General features: G+C 40.2%; 1 long non-coding RNA gene across 4 annotated transcripts; it reads right to left on the reverse strand.

The window, feature by feature from the left end:
* Window positions 1–4,168: 4,168 nt before the first annotated feature.
* LOC111090134 lies at window positions 4,169–19,127 on the reverse strand. 4 transcript variants are annotated; one of them, XR_005370979.1, is made up of 5 exons: window positions 18,711–19,127; window positions 9,862–10,028; window positions 7,459–7,678; window positions 5,791–6,028; window positions 4,169–4,418 (listed from the first exon to the last, which is right to left on the reverse strand). It is a non-coding gene; the product is annotated as an uncharacterized LOC111090134 (long non-coding RNA). The 4 variants fall into 4 exon arrangements; XR_005370980.1 differs by having other exon boundaries at window positions 7,558–7,678; window positions 9,858–10,028; XR_005370978.1 differs by having other exon boundaries at window positions 9,858–10,028.
* Between the last annotated feature and the right edge of the window lie 5,440 nt (window positions 19,128–24,567).

Consider the following 24,567-nt stretch of genomic DNA (forward strand, 5'->3'; position numbering starts at 1 on the left):
ATTTTGACATCCCTCTTCTCTTCCTACTGTATTTCTCATTTGAATCCTTTTAATCACTGGGTCTTTCAGTCAGTTGTTTTTTTTTATTAAAGTATTTAGGGGATAAAGTTACATGCTAAGCTGGCTCTAATCACAGCCTTGCACTTTAGATTTCTCTAAATAATATTTGTTACCTAAAGATATTATTCAAGCCCCCTAAATTTTCAAACTGTAGTACAAATAAAATTACTGGTGTATTATTATAAAATACAGACCATTTGAGCTCTCCTTCTAGACTGTTTGTTCATGGGTCTGATGGGAGGCTCGGAAGTTGGCATTTACTTTTATTCTTTTTATCCACTCCCCTATAATTTTAATGTTAGGAATCCATGGGCCACACTTTGAAAAACATGCTCTAGTCCATCTTAGCTCATCAGATGGCAATGAGCTCTAGTCAAACACCGAAGTATCCATGCTTTACGTTTCAATTTATAAGTTGAATCCCATTTTTCCTTCAACTGATTTCTATGAGAGTAAGCCTATTGTTTTTCTGTGACCCTGAGAACCAAAGCCTACTTCTAAAGTTTTCAGGGCTCCTCAGCATTTTGTTCTGTTTGTCTGACAGTTTTATTAATTTTTCCCCTCTTAGAGAGTTTTGTGAGGAGTGTGGGGATGCCCCTTCCCATTCCCAGCTCTTCCACGGGTCTCTCCTCATCTCTCCTGCATCTCCTTGTACTGGAGCATATGATTTCACTCTTCTAAGCAACCCATGGTCAGGATCTGGCATGAGAAAATCACACATAATTAACCAAAGAAATATTAGGCATCTTTATGATTATTAACTCAAGGTTCAGAAATCAGAGTTGTTAAGCTATCATACCCAGAATTGTATTTACTTGTTCATTTTCAGTGTTCTAGTAAAAATATAGATACTTCTGACAAAAGCAGGTTCACAGATTCATTAGCATTTGGAGTTTCTTGACTCCTATTAGAAATCCAGAACGCTATTTCGATTTCCAATTTTTAGATGAAAATAATTTTTTTATTTAGATGCACTGGGACATATTGTTTCAGCTGGCTAACATCTGGATGCTTTCTCAGCACATGCCGAAGCCGGCGTTTCTAGCACTGGGTAGTTTGTCTCAGGAACACGAAGTGCTCATTATTTACCATTGTTATTTTCTCTGACTCTTGAGAAAAGTCAGTGCTACAAAAGTGCAAACTTAAAGGAAAAAATGAATTAAAGCTGATAGAGTTCAAAATGTTGATATTCAGATTGTTATCTCCTGGGTTCATCCTAAAATGAATCTTTCGTTTTTAGAAGAGCATAAAAAGACCAACTCAGATTAATTTTACTTCTTTTTGTGTAGACGATAGCCAGTCATTTATGATTCCAAATTTTCCACTTTATAAGAACCTCTTAGAATCACAGAATGCATCACTTGATCTTGCAGAGACATTAAAGATTATGGAGTTATGCCTCCCACACAGTTCAGAAACATCCTCTGCCAAATCTTTGGCAAAGGGCACTTGTGGCTCTCCGTGGTTGAAAACCAGTCTTTCCACTGACTTAACTTGAAAATAGATTATTAAACATCATTAATAGGATAGAAAATAGACACAATTGATCATTTATTCATTAATTTGCTTCCCACTTGATACAAAAGAGATTTAGTGTACTTTATGATGGAAGTAGTATAGGGTGGTGGGCTCTGCGGTTAGACAGGTCTCAGCTAGATTCCTGACTCTTTCACAAACGTGTGTCATGGCATTAAGCTAGTTAGTTAGATTTCTAATACTAATTTTCTTCCTCTGTTACCAGGAACTTTAATAACAGCACCTACTTGATCGAGTTGTTGCAAGGTCTGAACGTGTGTTGGGAAATTAGTAAATAACTCATGTTAATCACTATTACTAGTTTTTAATCACCTATTAGAGCAGGAAGAAAATTGTCAGATATTAACAATGCACAGGGATGGTAGCAAGGTTCATTTGTTTATTTGGGGGACCCTATTACATTTCCTTCTTAGGGGGCACCTGGGTGGTGCATTAGGTTAAGCTTCCAACTCTTGGTTTTGGCTCAATTGTGGTCTCAGGGTCATGAGATGAGTTGGGGTTGTCTTGGGCTTCACATGAAGCACAGAGTCTTGCTTAAGTTTCTCTTTCCCTCTGCCCCTTTCCCTTGCTCTCTCTCTCTCTCAAACAAATAATCTTAGAAAAATTTTTCCTTTGTTCATATAAAGGAAGTCTGAGAGTCTGGTCCACTTTTTCTAAGAAAGTATATTTGAAAGAGTGAGGATGAGTGAGGGTTATGGCTTATATAACAACCAGAGGTATTGAAGGGAAACCTGGTATAACAATTTGATGCAAGAGGGGAAAATCATTGAGAAGAAGCTAAGTAATTCCTTCCTCCTCTGACGCATTAACTTTCTGGATTTTGTAAAAACATCTAGCAGTTACATTTATACTACAGCACGGAAAGGAAATGGTGATCCCAGAATAATGGAGAACATGAGAATATTAGAATTCATTGTTTTATAACAGGTACAAAATAGCAATTTATTCATCCAACAAATATTTATTGAGCTCCTATTCTGTTGTAGTTTCTGGAGATAGTTCAGAAAACAAAGATAAAAAAGTGAAAGAAAATTCCCTTTTCATAAAGTTTGCATCCTAGAGAGTAGGGGTGCTGGAATAGTAAATACATAAATACATCATAGGCAGCCAGTAAGCACAGTGTCGGAGAATAGAGAGTGACAGAGTATGAGACACAGTCTTTTTTGATAAGGAAGCAGGAACCTGAACACGGTAGGAGCAAGCTATGACATAAAGGGACAGTGCATTTTAGGCAAAAGGAACAGTTAGTACACCAAACCTGAGGTAGGATTATGCCAGAGGGGATGGAGTGAGCAAGGTGCTGGGATATGGAGGAAATGACTTCAGAGAGGCAGCCTGGGCAAGAAAGGGAAAAATGAGGATAGAACAGAAGCTGAAGTCAGGGATGATGCTTAGTACATGAGGGAGGTAACATTTTTTTAAAAGATTTTTAAAATTTATTTACTCATGAGAGACACACACACACACACAGAGAGAGAGAGAGAGAGAGGCAGAGACACAGGCAGAGGGAAAAGCAGGCTCCATGCAGGGAGCCCAACATGGGACTCGATTCTGGGTCTCCAGGGTCATGCCCTGGGCTGAAGGCGCCTGAAGGTAACATTTAAATAAGCAGGTTGGACTCAAAACTATGAGGCTTCTCTCAGGAACTCGTGTGCAATAGATTCTACAGGTTAGACAATCAGGGTCAGCACTGGGGTGTCATCAGTGGGGATGAAGATGAGAATGGGGGATCCCTGGGTGGCGCAGCGGTTTGGCGCCTGCCTTTGGCCCAGGGCGCGATCCTGGAGACCCGGGATCGAATCCCATGTTGGGCTCCCGGTGCATGGAGCCTGCTTCTCCCTCTGCCTGTGTCTCTGCCTCTCTCTCTCTCTCTCTCTCTATCATAAATAAATAAAAAAAATTAAAAAAAAAAAAAAGATGAGAATGGAAGTCTTGGTTGATTGGACCTAAGGGTGAAGGAGAGGGTGACCCAAAGACCATCTTAGAGCCTTGAGTCTTGCTGACTGGAAGAACTCTGTGGTGGCACTATTGAGAAGAAAGCTAACGGGCAACCAGAAGACAACAAGCAACATGTCCAATAAGCTTGGGGTGAGCTAGCAGCATGTCCCACTGGACATTTTCAATGAAAGCAAAGACGGGTAATTTAAAGAGTCTGGCAATGAAAGGAAGAAAGAAAGAGCACATTACTTAGGAAAGGCAGTGGGATTCAGCAAATACATTTCTCAGGTTGTGATGGAGTCAATACAGGATTGCGAAAAGGGTGTAGAGAAAGGAGCTATTGGAGATGAATAAATGCCGGAAAACATCTTTTGGAAATTGGGGAAAAAAAAAATCTAGGATTTTTTTTTTTTGTGCTGTGATGTGCTGTGAGTGGGATGTGCTGTGAGTGGGTGGGTTATAAGATTTTAAATAAGATTAATTTCGCTTATAGGATCTGGGATTTCTAGATGTGTTCATTCTATTGAATAGTTGACAAACAGTAATCCAATACCAAAAATTCCTTTCGGTTTAATTTCAGGATCTCAGGAGTGTAGGAACAAAGTTTGTCAATAATTAGCCACATCCAAGCAAATAGAGGACAAATAATTTTATAAAACCAAACCAAACCAAAAATGAGGTTGGTGAGAGGCTGGAGTAATACAGAGAAGATAGAGGAGATTGCCGGCTACACGGGGCTCTGTGAGTTTCTGAGATCCAAAGTTATTTATTTCTTCACTCAACAAATATTTGTTGATCACCCACAGTGTGATGGTCACTGTGCTGGTCCCGAGAATGGTGGAAAGATTCAGAGAAATATGATCCTGCTCTCATGAAGCTTCAGTCTAAAGAAGAAAGCAGATATTAAACAAATAGCTATATAATTGATTCTAAATATCTTAGCATTGTGATGAGTGCTATAAAGTAGAACATAAAAGAGTGGACATTAGCTTTAGTTTCATCCTCTCTTCTGCAGAGTGTGACAGTGATCTCAAGTACATTGTCTGCTATAAAATTAAAGTAATTGTGTTATTCCTCATTCAAATCAATCCCCTGGTGTGAACAATTATGCTGGGATAACAGGCACAAAACAGGACCACTGGTCACTGTCTTAAAGGGGCACTTGGGAGACCATCCAAAGTAAAAAAAAAAGTGATGTGAAGGAGAATAATAAATATGTCTGGTATGTGAACAGTGTTTTTCCTGTGATGAATCAAAGGGTAAAGAAAAGAATTATTTAGAGAAGTCCAATGGGGTGTAATTAAGACTAGTAGCATAAAGGTAAACAAAGGAATAATTGAGCTAAATAAAGTACCAGGAAAAATTTCTAATAGCCAAGACTGATTATAAAAGATACTCCTAGGGAAAGGTATTTTAGCCAATATGAGCTGAAATATTGAAAATTAAAATGGGGAATGTGTATGTGTATATATGATAAGAAATAGGCCTTCACCAGGATAAGATCATTGAACTGGAAAATCTTTTCTACCTCTAGCTCTTAATATCTCAAAAAGCTCTGAACTTTTATTTTTTATTCATTTATTTTTATTTATCTTTATCTTTATTTTATTTTATTTTTTTAGGGCAAAGAGCCTGTCTTAGTGATTGTGGTCACTAAGCACACTAGAGGCACAGAAAATCCTGAGACCAAACATTGGCGTGGCTCCGATCATATCCCAGTTTTCATCTGTCCACTTTGTTTCTGACTTTAAAAAAAAAAAAAAAAAAAAAAAAAGCAGAGACTGCGGCTTAAAGGCCCAAGAGTTCTTTCTTAACATATGAGCTTACAAAAGACGTAAATTAAATGAATGTCTTCATTGGGCGCCAGAAAAAGACCCATCTGAGCTGTCCTATCTCTAACTGTATACCTTAAAAAGCAAGGAAAACTGGTTCTCTCTGGGTTCGGAGGGGCAGGAAGGAAGAATTATATAATCCTCCCAGTTTGGAAAGAATCAAAATTCATCTGGTGTTAGATATTTGGATCCTCGTCTCAGTTACTCGGTTAGTAGAAAGCTGGCCTCCGCCGTGCTGGCAGGAGTTGGCCGCCAAACTAAGCGGTGCTGGTGGCTGGGTGTTAAGTGCTCTGTCCACTCTGGGGGACAGGGAGTAGAGGATGCTGAAGGCTGAAGTCCTGACGCAGATGAAGCATCTGATCCTTCAAGACCCCCTGGCATTTGCTGTTTGAGTTGTCAGCTGGGTTTCAGCTCAGATAATTACATTTTGCTTGTCCAGTGCCCCTGGCCATTTCAAGTAGAGGCTTCGTTTCCCATCAGAAATTGCTCCTCACGTGATGCTGAGCCTAATTACACAACTGCTGTGGTCGTCCACAGGTAGCGCTGGCCTCGGTGGTCATGGAGGGATCCCTCTACAGGCCCACGCCAGCCACATTCAGCCCAGGCTTGAATTCTTTCCAAGAAGTTTCATCTAAGAGCCTCGGTAAAGAAAACAAGTCTATCTGTAAGAAAGAAAGATGAGTTTAGAAATGAAAGAAGCCACGTTGGGTTTTGGGTATTTGTTTTAGTAGGCTGGATTTCTAGACAGCTCTTCAGTGTGTATTCCAATGGGCCAGTTTAGTCTGGGCTGTCTGTGCTCGCTCCTTTTTATAAGAATCTTGGGATCGATTGGTTTGGGTAGAAAACGTGAGTGATGCGGAGGAGGTCTCAGATAACTCATTGACCTTCATTCTAAGGATTTGGCCAAATGTGGATGATTAAATGGTCAGAGAATCCTCAGACACATTTCCTTTATTTTACATTTACTGAAAATGTTCTCAGCTGAACACTTTAATTAGATGAAAGTAAGTTTTAGAATCCGGATGTAAGCTGTCCAAGGAAAGTACTGAACTAAAGGCCAATAGCTCATCTCAGAACTTTTATTATTCTTTGAAATGGATTCAGTTATGAGTTTTTCTATGGGCATAATTCTGCCTTAGAAAATTTCTAATAAAAAAAAAGTCATTTTGACTTTTAAAAATAAAAGTCATTTTGGTACTCTTTAATCTAGCATAATAAATAGAATGAGTTCTTTTCAGGGGGATATATTCTGGTCAATGCAATATATACATATTATTCAACAATATGTTAAAATGCCAACTTTATAAATTAAAGTTGCAGAGAGGATATTGTGATTGTCAAAAAAAGTAGAACATTAAATTTTTGTGATTTTTACCTATTTAGAAAGATATCATAAAGGATATATATTAAGAGAAGGAGAGAAATCTGATAAATTTTGGAGCTTTTTCTGTACTGGTTCACATAGATATACTCACTATCCTTTAATGACTTTAATTGTAATATACTCTGTAGAGTATATTAAAAGAAAAAGCCTTTAATTGTTGGTAATTTGCACGGTCTTCTTTTATTGTAATGAGAACAATATTGACATATTGTAATGTCATATTATTGATGATCTCAAAATATCAAATAATTACAAAATGCTATCATTGCTGAAATGGTCAGTAAATAAATCTTTTTTTTTTTTTTTATACTGGAAAAATGGCCTTATTTTGGTTTTCTAGGGACTGCCAAAGGAAGAAGTGGAGCTTCTTTGTTTTGGAGTTTTCTGCAATTTTATTTAATTTGTTTAAAGAGAAGAGTAATGCAAGTGTTCATTTATATGCTAAGATATACTCCAATAAAAAGTTTTAGAGAGAAAAAAACCCAACCCGGTTCACCTGTTGTGCTCATTGAAGGGAAAACCTCACAAAATATCAGCAGCAACATGTTGTCTTATCAGCCTTCCCTCATCCTCACCACTGATCTCCATTTCTATGTTTTCCAGACAGCTTCAGAAGAAAAGCTGGGTTAAAATGTACAATTTTCTCTTGAGATGGCAAAACTCTTTTGTGATAAATTGGAGTCTTACCATCTGAGAAAGGAATCTTACCAACAACTTGTTAGTCTCTAAAAATATTTCTCATGTTGACACTTGTCAGTTATCCATATGTCAGTCATATGCAATAATTTTTTCATCTTCGGGTGATACCTTTTCTGTCATAGTATCTTTCACATTTCGAGACTCTTATCATCCCAGTTTTGTTTATGTGGTTTTTATACATTTATCTCCTTTCTGTTCCAGAAAACCATTGATATAGCTATTATGGACACTGAAAACAAAACAAGATAAAATGAAAAACACATTATAGAAATGAAGACAATGGACTCAAAGAATATGGGAATAGGAACAAAATGAAAATGTCAGGAAGATGTGACTAAGTTCTTTTTTTTTTTTCTCTCTCTGAGTAAGTTCTTAAAGGTTTTTTTCACTGTTTTAAGAGGGCTATGAGTTTGGCTGTGCATTTTTCAGTAGGTAATATAAGGATGTATTTATTATAATTCAATATATAATATTCCTATAATCCATATACTATCCATATAGTATAAGGATATATTCATCAATATAATCACTTGCTTAGAAGAAACTCAATTAGTCCTGATGCTAAGACCAGCAGTGATATATGAGTTTTTATAAAGAAGAAATGGCAATTTAATGAGTAATGTTCTTGCAGCATCCTTATCTGCTATGGGCCAGAATATGATTATGGACTGGCTAGTTAGACCTAGAGTTGGATCCAGGCTCTGTACTTTAAGGATAGCTATGTGGCCTCAGGAAACTTATTTAATTTATTTAAGTTCCACATTTAGCATTTGCAAAGTGTGTCCACCTCGTAGCCTAAGGTGAGGAATAAATAAGACAATGCACATAAAATGCCCAGCACAACTGGCATGTGAAAAGTGGTCAATAAATTTTAGATCTTCCTAATCTGTTGTTACTTGGGGAATGCAAAGACACTTCAGTGTTAGGTCAGATAACTATGGTTACAAAGATAATTTGATGTAGGAATAAATGAAACATAGTGGTCTTGAACGCATGTTTCAACACATGCGAACACACGCACACACATGTACACACACGCACACAATTTAGACTTTTATCTGTTTCTTGGCTCCTTTCTATATAGTAATTTTAGCCTTAGCATCTGGCATATGTTGAAGCAAGTTTAGCATTTTGTCTTACAAACTCCCAGGTTGGTTATGAGAATGAAAATTTGCAAAATAGCTGGCTCTGTCGAATGCTGAGAATGGACTCAAGGAGTTCCCAAAGTCAGCAAAGATGTGGATCAGGAGATAATTCAGACCAGCTAAGTAGACAATAAATGAATCCTTTTATTGTTTTTTTTCCCCTTTCTACAAATCATTTCCTCATTTTAAGTAAAGGAGGAAATAGAAGGCTGAGAACTTTGGCTGGAAATGGCTTTTTCAAAGCATTTCTCACAAGTGAGAAAAGGAACTGGGGGTTGCCAGCTTCTGTAGGAAGAGCTATGTATCCACTACCACACAGAGATGAAAGAGCCACATTTTCCTAAGTATTTTTCTGTGATTGGAGTTACAAAGAGTGATGAATTTAAAAGGTCAGCAGTTGATGCTTGTTTTTAGTGTAGTTCTGGCTGGGAAATGATACGCTCAGAGAATGGAACTCTGACAAGTGAATCCTACGTCTTCCAGAGAAATAACTTAAATCAGAGCAAAAAAAAAAAATGGATGGATGCAAGATATGATGGATCCATTGGGTTTACTGAACAATCAGTTTGGTACATCAAATTCTGCTAATCTATTATAATCAATCTCTCAAGTAGATTTTAACTTCTGAAACAGTGTAACAGGAGTAGTTGTCTTAATTTTCTTTCTTTTCTCAGAGCGAGAAATAATATAAAAACTGTTTCATGTATTTCTCTTCCCTTTATTTTGCTCATGTCAGATGTATTATTCCATATGCTATATGATATTTACTTTAGTCACATCCTTAGATCTTTCTACAGTTTTTTTTTTTAAAAGATTTTATTTATTTACTCATGAGAGACACACAGAGAGAGAGAGACACAGGCAGAGGGAGAAGCAGGCTCCCTGCGGGAGCCCGATGGGGGACTCGATCCCAGGACCCCCAGGATCATGCCCTGAGCCAAAGGCAGACACTCAACTGCTGAGCCCCCCAGGCATCCCTCTTTCTATGGTTTTAAGAGCTTTTTGCTCCCAAAAGATCCTACCCCCTTTCCCGTTTTTTCCTGTCTGAAGAAGAGAACATGACACAGTGAAGAGACCACTGTCTTGAATTAAGAGAACTTAAATCCTTCTTCTAGCTCTATAACTAGCTAATAATAGGATATTGCCAAGTAATGTATCTTCAATTGACTGATATTTCCTCTTCTCAACAAAGTTAGTGATTATGCTTTTTAAACTTTTTTTTTTATCAGTAGAAACATTTCTTGAAATAGAAAAATTTCTCACCAACCCAATATGTAAATTAGGTGAAAGCTGAATCCTCTTATTGAAATCAGATGTCTTCCTCTTCTTCCAGCCTCTCCTTCCTCTTGCCTTTTGGTGCGTTCCCTAAAGTATCTGCAATGAACCTCGAGGGCAGTGTTTCTCAAAGCACAGTCCACGGAACACGGGTGGTCCCTGATGGTTTATGGGTGATTCATAGGAGTTTAGGCAATTCAGAAGAAGAACATGAAATATTTGCTCGCATACATTTCATAAATTTGAAATAAAACAATAATAATGATTTTCATAACAGAAATTTCTTTATGTTCTGAATAATCATTACGTTTTCTAGAATTGTATATGTGCCACAAGCAATGAATTAGTCTATTTAAATAACTTATATCACATCATTTGTATATTATTCTTTGCTTATTAATAATCCTATTATTTTTGTTGTTGAGACCATAGCGCTAAGTATATCCTGAATTCACAAGATGGATCAACAATTAAAATATACTTTGCTGAAGTATTAAATTAATGACAAGTATTTTTTTTTTTTTTTGAGAACCTATTTTTATTCCCAATTGAGACCCTGAGTCTCTTCTCTCCATGTAGAAGGGTACAGCAGTGTCAGGGCACAATGAGGTCAGTATCTGCTCCTCACCAAACCACCCCCACCTGCTTCTCCCTCTGCCTGTGTCTCTGCCTCTCTCTGTGTGTCTCACATGAATAAATAAATAAAAATCTTTTAAAAAGATTAATAACAAAATGATAGTACAATTGCTGTAATTAAAAATATTTTATGATCATTAACTACTTATAATCATGAAATTACAGTTTCATCACGGAATGTGAATCTTTTGCTACTGGGACAAGTGAAATTACAATTATGATGATTTGTAAGGATAGCCAAAGAGCAAACTAATTAGGAGACCTGTTCATGAATATTTGAAAATCAGACTTCATTAGATCAATGGGCCTTTTGACCCTGGTCTCTTGTGTGTTATAGAACTTTTTCAAATAGTGGAAAGAACCCACAGAGTTTTATATAATTTTCAAAATTATGCAGCAAAACCTCTGACCAGTGCATTATTTCTATAAAAAGGAAAAAATTTAAAAAATTGCATTGTCCCCCAAATAAATAATAGTCTAAAAGTGGATTTAAATTTTTAGTTCATATATTAAAAACATGTAAGGTATTTTTTAGCTGAAAAGATTGTGAAATCATTCTCAGACTTAGTAATAATATCATTCTTGGAGAGAAATCATAATAAACATTTCATAATACTATTTTTTTTTCACAATACTATTTTATCACATAATGTCAGGGACATGCTCTGAAAGAGATATTAATACTAAATATATATTTATAAGAGGAGGCATTTGCTTTAAATTGGATACCAGAATTAATATGCAGATTATGAATCAGTTTTGAGTATAGGCACATTTTGGAGATATTGCAGGTTTGTTTCCAGACCACCATAATAAAGTAAATATCCAATAAAGCGAGTCAAATAAATTTTTTGCTTTCCTGTATGTATAAAAGTTATTTTTATACTCTGCTATATCTGTTAAGTGTGCAATAGCATATGTCTAACAAAAATGTACGTACCTTAATTAACAAACACTTTACTGCCCAAAAAAAGTGCTAACATCATCTGAGCTGTCAGCGAATTGTAATCTCTGCTGGTAGAGGATGTTGCTTCAATGTTGATGGCTGCTGACTCATCAGGATGGTGGTTGCTGAAGATTGGGGTGGTTGTGACAACTTCTTCAAATAAGACAATAATGAAGTTTTTTGCATAGATTGGTTCTTCCTTTCTCTGTGGCCTGTGATGCTATTTGATAGCATTTTGCCCACAGTAGAATTTCTTACCAAATTGGAGTCATCTTCTCCCCTACTGCTGCTTTATCAACTAAGCTTATGTAATATCCTGAATCCTTTGATGTTATTTCAACGATCTTTGCAGCATCTTCACCAGGAGTGGATTCCATCTCAAGAAACTACCTTTGTTGCTCATCCATAAGAGGCAGCTCCCCATTACTTCAAGTTTGATTATGAGATAGTAGCAATTCAGTCACATGTTAGGTTCTAGTTCTAATTCTAGTTCTCTTACTATTTCTACGACATCTGTAGTTACTTTCTCCACTGAATTCTTGACCCTCTCAAAGTCATCCATGAGGATTAGAATCAACTTCTTCCAAACTCCAGTTAATGCTGATATTTTGACCTTTTTCACAAATCACAAATATTCTAAATGACATCTGGAATGGTGAATCCTTTCCAGAAGGTTGTCAGTGGACTTTGCCCAGATCCATCAGAGGAATTACTATCTGTGGCAGCTCTAGCCTTACAAAATGTATTTCTTAAATAATAAGACTTGAAGGCCAAAATGACTCCTTGATCCATGGACGTTGTGTTAGCAGGCATGAAAACATTAATTTCATTGTTCATCTCCATCAAGCTCTTGGGTGACCAGGTGCATTGTCAATGAACAATTATATTTTGAAAAGAATCTTCTTTTTTTTTAAGATTTTATGTATTTATTCATGAGAGACAGAGAGAGAGAGAGAGAGAGAGAGAGAGAGAGAGAGAGAGGCAGAGACACAGGCAGCGGGAGAAGCAGGCTCCAAGCAGGGAGCCCAACGTGGGACTCGATCCCGGGTCTCCAGGATCAGGCCCTGGGCTGAAGGTGGTGCTAAATTGCTGAGCCACAGGGGCTGCCCAAGAATCTTCTTTTTTGAATAGTAGTTCTGAATAGTGGCCTTAAAATATTCAATAAACATGTTGAAAACAGATATGCTACCATCCAGGCTTTGCTGTTCCATTTATAGAGCACAAGTGGAATAGATTCCTCATAATTCTTAAAGGCCCTAGGATTTTCAGACTGGGAACTGAATATTATCTCCAATTTAAAGTCACCAGCCTCATTATCTTCTAAGATGGGACTCAACCTGACTCCCATTGGCTTCTCCTCTCTAGTGCAAGATGGCATCTTCTTCCAATAGAAGGCTTTATGTGCATTGGAAATGTTTAGTGGAGCTACCTCCATTAATTATCTGAGCTAGATCTTCTGGATAAATTGCTGGAGCTTCCATACCAGCACTTGCTGCTTCACCCTGAACTTCGAGGTTAACTTCTTTCCTTAAATCTCATGAACCAACCTCTGCTTCCAACTTTTCTTCTGCAGCTTCCTCACCTGTCTCAGCCTTCACAGAATTAACGAGAGTGAGGCCTTGCTCTGGATCAGGCTGTGGTTTAAGGGAATGTTATTGTTGCTTTGCTTTGATCTTCTATCCAGACCCCTGAAGCTTTCTCCATATCAGCACAAGGCTGTATCACTTTCTTATCATTTGTGTGTTCACGGGCATTGAAGTTTTAATTTCCTTCAAGAACTTTTCCTTGCATTCACAACTTGGCTGCCTGATGTAAGAGGCCTAGCTTTCAGCCTGTCTTGGCTTCTGACATGCCTTCCTCCCTAACCTGAATTATGTTTAGCTCTTGATTTAAGGTGAGACATGTGACTCTTCCTTTTACTTGAACACTTAGAAGCCATTGTAGGGTTATTAATTGGCCTCATATCAACATTATTGTGTCTCATGGAATAGGGAGGCTCAAGGAGAATGAGAGAGATGGGGGAAAGGCTCGTCACTGGACCAGACACATTTATTAAGTTTGCCATCTTATGGCGGTCAGAGTTTGCGGAACCCCACAATTACAATAATAACACCACAGTTACAATTACAGTAGTAACATCAGAGACCATTGATCACAGATCACTTTAACAAATATAACAATAGTGAAAAAGTTTGAAATATTGTGAAAGTTACCAAAATGTGACACAGAAACATGAAATGAAATATATTGTTGGAAAAATGGCACTGATAGACCTATTTGATGCAGGGTTGCTACAAACCTTCAGTTTGCAAAAAAAAAAAAAAAAAAAAAAATGCTGTGTCTGTGACATGCGATAAAGTGAAGCACAATAAAATGAGGTTTGCCTGTATATATGTAGCATGTGTATGAGGGAGAAATGTTTGCTCATTTTTTTTTTTTTTAATCATTAAAACCTCTTCGTTAGGGTGAATTTTATGTGTCAACTTGATTAGACCACAAGGCGCCCAGCTATATGGCCATACATTATCACGGGCATGTTTGTGAGAGTGTTTCTGAGAATATTAACATTGAGGTTGACAGAGTAGAGTCGATTGCCTTCCCGATGTGGGTGGACCACGTTTTATCAGTGGAAGGCCTGAAGAGAACAAAAAGGCTGACCCTTCCCTAAACAAGAGAGCACTCCTTCTGCCTGACTGCCTCTGAACTGGGAGAGAAGCCTTTTCCAGCCTTTAGACTCAGATTGAAACATCAACTCTTCCTGCACATGAAGCCTGCCAGCCTTCAGCCTGGAGCTGCGTCGCTGGCTTTTCTCCGGCTCCTGCTTGCCGATTCACCCTACAGGTCTTGGGACTTGTGCCAGATTCCATAATTATGTGAGCCAATTTTATATAATAAATTTCTTTCTCCCCTTTTCTAAGATAGATATATTTAATCTATATTTATATATATCATAAATTTATAATAATTATTATTTCATATTTATAATAATAATATATATTTTATATGTGTATAAAATTAGTTCTGTTTCTGTAAAGAACCTTGACTACTATAGTTTTTGGTACCAAGAGTGATTCTAGAGAAATAGAACTTTAAGGATGAGTTTTCTGAATTGGTTCTGGGGTTTTTGGGATTGGCTCTCTACTATGATTAATTATGACTCTATTTCCAGTAGTAAGGAGATCACTAATACTCTGGCATGATCTGGCAATAGAGATACACAAAATATTACCATTTGATACTGATAATCAATCACTGCCCAGAAGCAAGTATCTGGGTGACTATGTGTATAATATTGTTGGCTATTTTTTGTCAAACAAATAAATATAATGAGGTTGGCTGATTGCTCCTCATGTCTCTGGAAAAAATGGTGAAAACAAAGGATGAGCTCAGAGATATAAATTCCCAGCTGAGGTGCATAAGTGACCTGCAAGTTTCGATGTATTCCTAGGAGGAGCCCCTTGTCTCCTTTAGCTGCAAGGTGAGATTGATGAATCCAACCCAGAACCTCACCCTGCAGCTGGCTGAACTGTAATACAAGTGAAATCCCAGCCTTGCGATATGTTCACTTGCAAAGTAAGAGCACTGATGGAAGAAGGATGGGATCCGGAAAGTGAGAATGGGAATGTGTGGGAAGACTTTGACAAAACTGGGGACATTGAACCCCTGAATTCTGATGAGTCTTCTTTGCTAGTTGAAGAGGCCACCGCACCCTGACTGAGGGGATTAACTCTGCATCACCTGAAGAAGCAGTAGTGGCTTTCCCTAAGGTGGTTGCCTGCAAGATGATGCTGATTTTCCTTAGGACCCACTCCTGCCAGCCGTCTTCGCTTCTAGACCCATAACTAGACTCAAGTCCCAGCAAGGCCCTCTTCCCCTTTTTTAAAGGTTTTATTTATTTATTCATGAGAGACAGAGAGAGAGAGAGAGAGAGGCAGAGACATAGGCAGAGGGAGAAGCAGGCTCCATGCAGGGAGCCCGACGTGGGACTCGATCCCGGGTCTCCAGGAGGCGCTAAACCATTGAGCCACCCGGGCTGCCCCTCAGCCAGGCCCTTAAAGGTGAGGCACGAAGTGTGACTCACAGGGAGGTGTGCTGCACTTGACAATAACTGCTTAAGTGTTCTATTTCTACAGATAGAAATCTGGGGAACGTTTGCGGGAATGGATACTTGGGATTGGGCTAACGGTAGAAGAACTGTTGAGTTGGATCAGGCTGCATTTTTTGACAGGGGCTGACTGAGCAGACATTATGCATTTAATATGGTAGTTTTGGGAGTTCAAAGGGGTCAAACAGTTTGTTGCTGAGACGTGGACCAAATGGTGGACTCAGTGAGTGAGTTAGAAATGCCCCTCCTGCCTTCGTTTAATGTAGAGGATTCAAGGGCTCAGGGAAATTAGAACATTAGAATGGATTTGTCATTTAAGACCCCCTCACCCACTCTGGGAGGGCCCAGAAGTCATGCTTTTCACCACTACTCTGAGAAATAAATTTGTGAGGGGAGCCCCAGCATCCTTGAAGAGCTCTGTGACCACCCTTCTCTGTAGGACGGACCTCATGGTGGGAACTGAGGTCCCTGGATTGGGAAACCTAAATGCATGGCAGTAATTGGATCTCTGTGTGGTAGGAGTCAAGGTGCAGCACTTAACCACCAAAGGCAAGGTGGTTGTGGTTAGTGTAATGGAGAGCAGAGTGAAGGCAATCAGAATAATCCGATTCACACAGATCTATGGTGTTGGCTAGTCGATCATGATGCTCCTAGAAGTGAAACAGATAGGAAGCCTACTGAATTCTTACCTGATACATATAAGCAGAAAAGTTTTCGTTTAAGTGAACGAAGGTCTAAACTGACTCTTAAAAACAGAATATGGCCCCTCAGTAAATTCCCAGACTTGAGCCAGACCTCAAGCTCCTTGAATGAAGAGAAGACCAAGTCCCCCTGAGGAAGAATCCTGGAACACTGCCAAAAACGCTGCTAATCTTTCTCCAGCCTTCCCCAAAAGGACCTATAGCTTTCTTTCAGGGTAGCTGTATGCTGAGGAAAAGGAAGTAATCAGACATTTCAGGAACTACTAGATACTGATTCTGATTTGATTCCAAGAGACCCACAACATCACTGTGGTCTGCTAGTAGTGGCTTATGAAGGTCAGGTGCTGAATGGCATTTTAGCTCCTGTCCGTCCCACCGTGGGCCCAGCAGGTCCCCAAACTCATCCTGTGGTTATCTCTCCTGTTCCACAATGCATCATTGGACTAGACAGACTTAGGTGATACAATCCCCACGCTGGTTCTCTGACCTGGGGAGTAAAGGCTATCCTGGTGGGAGAGCAAGTGGAACTGTCTCTATCAAGGAAAATGGTAAATCAAAAGCAACACTGCATCCCTGGAGGGATTACAGAGATTAGCCTATAATCAGGGACTTGAAAGATGCAGGAGTGGTGATTTCTATCACATCCCCATTCAACTAGCCTATTCGGCCTGCGCAGAAGACAATTGAATTTTGGAGACGGGCAGTGGATTTTCATAAGCTTAACCAGGTGGTGACTCCAATCGCAGCTGCTGTACCAGAGGTGGTTTCATTGCTTGAACAAATTAACACATCTTCTGATACTGGAATACAGCTATTGATCTGGCAGATGTTCCTGGTAAAGGTTCTCCATAACTTCAAGAATAAGTTGTTGCTTCTGGCCCCTTCCACGACAAGAAAAGATACCATGCCTAGTGGCCTTTTTGGGTTTCGGAAGCAACACAGTGCTCGTTCGGGTCTGTTACTCTGGCTCATTATCTAGTGATCCAAAAAGATGCTGGTTTTGAGTGAAGTACAGGACAAAGAAGGCTTTGCAACAGGTCCAGGCTACTGTACAAGCTGCTTTGCCACCTTAGCCATAGGATCCAGTAGATCCAATGGTGCTTGAAGTGGCAATGGCGGATAGAGATGCTGCTTGGTGCCCCTATAGGCAAATTGCAGCATAGGCCTTTAGGATTTTGGAGCAAAGCCCTGTCATCCATCACAGATAACTACTCTTCTTTTAGGAAGCAACTTTTAGACTGCTCTTAGAGATTGAATGCTTTTCTGTGGGTCACCAAGTTACCATGTGACCTGCCCATCATGAACTGCGTGTTATGATCCACCAAGCCATAGAGTTGTGTACACAGCAGCACTCCATTGCCCAATAGAAGTGATACATATATGATTATGATTGACCAAGCCCTGAAGACCCAACCAAGTTACATGAAAGAAGTGGCTTAAATGCCTATGGTCCCCACTCCGACTATACTGCTTTCCTTCTCTTAAGCCTGTACCTATGGCCTCATGAGGATTTCCCTGTGATCAGCTGAAGAGGAAGAGTGAACTTAGGCCTGGTTTGCGGATGGTTCAGTATGGTGTGCAGGCACCACCTTCAGTGGACAGTTGTAACCCTACTGTCCCTTTCTGGGACATCCCTGAAGGTCAGCAGTGAAGGGAAATCCTCCCAGTAGGCAGAACTCCAAATAGTGCACCTGGCTGTTCACTTTACGTGAAAGGAGAAACAGATGCATGATCATATACCAATCCGTGGGCTGTTGCCAATGGTTTAGTTGGATGGTCGGAGACTTGGAAGGAACGTGATTAGAAAATTTAGTGAGAAGGAAGCTTGGTAAAGAGATATGTGGATAGACTTCTCCGAATGCCAAAAAATGTGAGGGTATTTGTGTCCCATGGGAATGAGACCAAAGGATGACCTCGAGAGAGGAGAGTTTTAATAACCAAATGGACAGGATGACCCATGCTGTGGATGCTAGTCCCCCGCTTTCCCCCACCATCCCTCTCATTACCACAGTTGCAGGGATGGAGATTATGCACGTGCTCAGCCACAAGGACTTCCACTCACCCAGGCTGACCCGGCTATAGCCACTGCTGAGTGCCCAATCTGACAACAGCTCAGATCCACACCAAGTCCCCAGCATGGCACCATCTCTCGGGGTGATTATCCAGCTACCTGTGGCAGGTCGATTACATTACTCTGCTTTGTTCATGAAAAGGGCAGCATTTTTGTTTTTTTTTAAAACTGGAATAGACACACTGGAAACAAATTTGCCTTCTTTGAGGGCAATGATTCTGCCAAAATCACTATTCAGGTGTTTACAGAATGCCTTATCTACTGCAGTTCCGCACCGCATTGCCTCTGATCAAGGAACTCGCTTCGTAGAAAATGAAGTCGGCCTATGTTCATAAAATTCACTGGCCTTAGCATATTTCCCAACCTCCTCAAAGCAGCTCACCTGACAGAAGGTTGGAACGGCCATTAAGGAGGACTCAACTCTAGTGCCAGCTTGATGACAATACCTCACAGGGCTGGGGCAAGGTTTTCCAGAAGGCTGCATGCTCTCTGCATCAGTGTCCAATTTTTCTGTTTCTCAATAGCCAGGAGTCATGGGTCCAGGAATCAACGGGTGGAAATGGGAGCGGCATCATTCATCATTACTTCTAGTGATTCATAGCAAAAGTTTTGCTTCCTGTTCACACGCCCTTTATGCTCTGCTGGCCTAGGGGTTCGAGTTCCAGAGGGAGGACTGCTTCCATCAGGGGACACGATGATTTCATTGAACTTAAAGTTAAGACTGAAGGCTGGCTATTTTGGGCGCCTCAGGCCTCTGAATCAATAGACAAAACAGAGTTACTGTGCTGACTGGAATGAATGATCCTGACCACCTTGAAGAAATCGCTTTATTACGTCACAGTGGGGGTAAGGGAGAGTAGGTCTGGAATAGAGTTCCTTTAGGGCATTTCTTGATGTTACCGTGCCCTGTGGTTAAGGTCTATGAAAAACTACAACACAGTCCAGGCAGGACTACTACTGACCCAGACGCTTTAGGAATGAAATTCTGAGTTACCTCATCAGATAAAGAATCACGACCAGCTGGGAGGCTTGATGAGGGCAAAAGAAATACAGAATGAATAATAGGAAAAGTAGCTCTAAAAACCAGTTATGACCATACGACCAGTTACAGAAATGAGGACTGTGATTGTCATGAATATAGTCTCCCTATTTTGTGAGTATGCGTGTGTATATGCATTTGCAAATAATGTATTTGTGTGTATACACAAGAACATTCACAAAAACAAAATATTCACAACAATATTCTTAATGAATGTCTTTGTTTTCTCTTACCCCTTTATCATGTGATATGAGATGCATTGACTTAATATCATAGTATTTAAGTATTGTCGATTTATAGCATAATATTAAGTTACAAGAAGAGTAAACATCACTCAAGGACTTTACTTCTTCCTTTGGGGGAAGGGTTAGTGCATACCTGGTTGTATGCAAGATAGTTTATCACGTTAGATGGGATAATGACCCGTTATTATCTGCATTTGGAGATTAGGTATAGTTTAATCTCCAAATAATCTTGGAGATGTGTGTGAGGCCATGTTGACAAGGGGTGCGCTTGTGATGGTTAATTTTTTGTGTCAACTTGACTGCTCCTGGAGTGCCTAGCTATTCGGTCAAACATTATTCTGGGTGTTTCTGTGAGACTGTTTTGGATAAGATTAGCGTGTAAATTGGCAGACGGAGTAAGCAGAGCGCCCTTCCTAATGTGATTGGGCTCTATCCAATCATTTCAAGGCCTGACTAGAACAAAAAAGGCTGACACTCCCTAGAGTACGAGAGGATTCTCTTCGCATGAACGCCTTTGAACTGGAATTTTGGCTTTTTTCCTGCCTTCAGACTTGAACTGAAACATCAGGCTCTTCCTGGGTCTCCAGCCCGCCAACTCATCGCGTAGATCGTGGAGTCTCAGACTCCGTGGTCATGTATACGTACATCCTATGGGCTCTGCTCCTCTGGAGAAGCCTAATATACTCTCACTACACACATAAATACATATAATTTTTTTTAATCACTAGTTATTTTATGAGCTGCTTTCCAAATCCAGCATTTTCCAGCTGTAGGTCTCTTGACTCCTTCATTATCTTCCTAACACAGCAGTTAGAGAAATCTGCTTAAAAGAGAAGTCAGATCATGGCACTCGTGCTCAAAACCTTCCAATGGCTCTCATTTCAAAATGCAGAAAGTCAAGTCCTTTTGCTACTCAGAAGGTCCTAGAGGTTCTCACCCTGGTTCTCACCCTGGCCTGCTTCCCCTCTCGCCACATCTCTTCCTACTCATGCCTTCTTCACCTTGCTCCAGACACACAGACTTGCTTCTTATTCCTTGAAATAGCTGGGCTTGCTTCCATCTCTGTAACTTTGCACTTGTTCTCTCCGATTAGAGCGATCTTCCCCAAACCTGCATAGCTTCCTCCCCAACCTTTTTTTTTTTTTTTTAGTTTTTTTTTACTCAAATGTCTTCTTCTTAGTAAAGTCTTCCTTACTCTCCTATCTAAAATTGCAAAACCCGCCACCCCAAAACTCTTATGCTTTCCCTTCTCTGTTTCTCTCCTTATCGTGGATCATACCTAACAGACAACACATTCTATTTGGTTTAGGGTCTATCTCCATGCGAGAATACAAGCTCCAGGAACTTGTGTCTCCCCCACCAAAATAACGACTGGCACTTTGAGGATAAGTCATTAAAGAAATGCTTTCAGATTTTAAGGAAGTTTTGTAATCTGTATTTCACTTTTATGTGTTAAACTCCATGAGTTTTGGTCTCAAAGCCCTGCGACTGCTGTTTTGATTCTTGTGGCCAGTGGGTGAAACGATGGGAGGACGTTTCACATCAGTTTACACGACTTCTACACAGAGTGACGCTTACTGTTCCAGACGAGGAAATAAACTGTGTTTCGTGTATCCTTCGATGGAATAGCATTTAATACACATTTTAGTTTGACTATCTGATCTTTTTTAAATTCCACCCCATGAAAGTAGAATAATTAATATGAAATATCAGAAATTAAGCTAAATCGCTTATGCCTAATAGTGTTCTATGCTAAACAGAGGTTAAGGACAGCTTATCAGGCCAAATGAAAGGAGCAGAAGAAGGCTGGAGGAAAAAGTGTAGTTTCCAAATGCGGTTAACCTATTTCTCATTTACATTTCAACAGCTGCATGTGTCATTACAGTCTTCCACACAAGGTCAAGCCAAAAATAATGTTATTCCCAGATAACAGAGTTTTTCTCTACTTGGGAAGTAATAGAAAAACATCACAAAGGTGCTACCTAGATCTCTGAACATAACATATTTTAAAAAACGGAAAACCTAAACTTACTTCATTATGTTATGGTTAGCGAAACGGTACCATAGTAACAGATGAAGAAATATTAGTTTTCAAACTAAATCAAAATGACGAGTTCAATTTCTCAGGGCTTTTTTGGGGGCTATATTTTAATCTAGCCATTCCATTTCTGTTGTTTTTTTGATAGCTTATTGCACTGTATGGAATATAGTTACTTTTTTATTTTCTAATTCTTTATTTGAGGTAAGAATACTCGATAGCAGTAGTTTGAGTCATTATAGATTTAGAGAATGATGCGTGCTAGTTCGGTGTTTTCGTGTTAAATCTCAAGGTAGACCTTGGAACAATGAGGCTCGCACCTGATGGAGCTTCTCTTGCTACCTCCCGAGGTATTTCTCGGGGTGGTTATTATTTGAGTTGTTTGTAATGATCCAGAACTTGGCCCTCAGCTTTCCAGACTCAGCAGCCTGTTTTTTCAGCTCCCTGGAAGTGGCCTTGCCTCTCAGGGAGAAACTTATACTATGAACTCCAAACCCTGATGTATAAACAGAACGGCCAATTTATTAACCTACAGTAATGTTTTAACTCCTTCCAAACAAGCTGCATGGAAAGCCAAACTTTACCCAAGAGTTTGTTTGTTGAGTAATTGTGGAGTTGGTTCCATGATTTGAACGTTTCAAGATGCCCAACTGAGGAAGCCTGAGGTACCTCTCATCCATTGATTCAACAAGCTGAGGCCTTAAGGATGAATGTACCATCTTCTCAGCAAATGTTCCAGTAGGTTCTCACAACTTCCGTCTTTGAAAATATCCTTTTCTAATATTTTCTTTCTTGGGTTGTGTTATTACATCTCTCTAAGTGACTCTGGCACTATTTCTGCTTTGGATCATTGTGGATTGAATTTACCATTTATTTTCCACAGCACCGTATTATTTCCTTTATTTTTAAGTTCTTGTAGGTAGAGGGTAGGCAGCTGTAGGAACCAACATTTTTTATTTCTCTCTGTATATACATAAATGTGCCTCCCTATTAATTAACTTATGAGTCTGGTTTATTACCAGCCTAGTGGCCTGAAGGGTTTTAGAGATAGTGCCTTCTAGATACAGTTTGACAAGAGCAGATTATTTTGCTTACGGCTCCTGAATGATCACATTCTCTACTAACCTAGAGAGGCCTCTGCTATTTTAAGCTGTATTTTTATGGGTAGGTGGGCTGAGAGAAGATGCAGCTGTGTGCTTTTAACGTGAGCCCCAGAAGAGCCACATACACCATCGTGCCCTCCTTTGGCTTAATGGGTGCCACCTGGGCTCACGACCCCGAAGCGCCCACTCCCTGTCGTAGCGCAGAGGCCAGCTGCCTGGCCTTCCTCAAGTCGCAGGGTTTGGAGGAACATGGTCCCTTGATTATTTCAGTAAAAATGGCTTGAAGACCCAGCGCGTCCCCCACAAATTGTTGGCAATTTCTCCTAGCCACGTTTTCCTCTACATTTTTCTCTTTGGCATTTCTTTCTCCTCAGACTACCTACCGGTGACCTCCGTTCCTCTCCATGTCAGCAGGAGGCAGCCTCTTGGCATTTCCTGAACCCCAGGCCTGTAGAGAGTGGGAGGCAGGCCGCTAGGGATTTGTCAGGCCTTGGACAGGTTGGAAAGCGTAGTTCGGTGGCCCCCTTGGCTGTCGCGGTTGTACAGCACAGCCTACGTGCAAAGGAATCCTTCACAGTGACTATCAAACCTCCTTGGTCCTAAAATCCCAGCAGCCCTCCCTTTGCCCGGGCGCTGGTCGAGGACGGTTCTGTGCCCTGGAGTCGCAGGCGGGCCCTTGCCCTCTGGCTGGCCCGGGCTCCCCCCCACTGCCCTGCCCACGGGTCTCTGCCCTCCTCCCTACCGTTGCCCCCGTCCCCTCCCTCTCTGCTGCTGTGGGAAACCCTCACTTATTTTGAGGTGGCAACATTTGATTTTTATTTTTTCTCTCTCTAACCACCCTGATGATGAGCTGAGGGCTGTCATTTTATAACCAAAGGCAGGCGTCAATCGATTTGCTTCTAGAAGGTAGTTCTCCTTCTGGGGAGTTCCATCAGATTTTATACGTTGCGCCCTTTCCGTGGCCCACCCCATACAGCGAGTGAAGTGGCATCACCGAAGCATGAGAGCAGGTCTGCTAACCCCACATGGGGACCTCGCAGCGTCTTGATTCTCAGGCTCTCGCACATCTGGGAGGCCTAGACCTGAATCGACTTCCTCTCCCAGTGCAAAAAGAGTCGCTCTTGTGTCCTTTGTGGAGGAGGGTGGTCCAATAGCATGTTCTTCCTAAAGTATTACTTGGAATGTACATATTTATTTCAATGTTGTGGGGGCCCTGCAGGGCTTTTGACATGTTTGTAGGAACAGTGAAAAATTAGAGGACGGCTGAAAATAGCTGTTTGTTCATGTTCTTCAATGCTTCCAATAACAATGACGTTGTCTTCTGCTTAGTTTTTGATCCTACTTTCTGCCGAAAAATAGAATAATTTGAGTAACAACAACAACAAAAAGCCTTAAGTATATAGGGATCACCATTATTAAGTAGTGGAGCCAAATCTTTTCACATCCAAGGAACTAGAAACTCTTTCTAGTGTGAGGAAAAAAGGAGAGCTATTTCTTCACTAGCGTTCTATGGTGTGGTAAACTGGAAGGAAAAAAAAAAAAGAAAAAAGGAAGGAAGAAAGAAAGAAAATGAGAAAATGCTGTTTCCTAAGGCCGGATGGTACTATCTAGCAAACTGTGCATTTACTAAACCTTGGCGGGGGGTTGGGGGGTGGGAGGGTAGGGGCTGGGTTCCCCAGAATTCAGCAGGGGGTTCCTGGTTACCCAGAGGAGTTTAGATTCACTCTCTTCTCAAATTGCTGAGCCGTGAATAGTAAGGCCCAGGGAGGTAAAGGGTTAGGATAGCGGAACATGATTGGGGAAATAGACACCAA

This window comes from Canis lupus, chromosome 15 (assembly GCF_011100685.1).
Source record: "Canis lupus familiaris isolate Mischka breed German Shepherd chromosome 15, alternate assembly UU_Cfam_GSD_1.0, whole genome shotgun sequence".
NCBI lineage: Eukaryota > Metazoa > Chordata > Mammalia > Carnivora > Canidae > Canis > Canis lupus.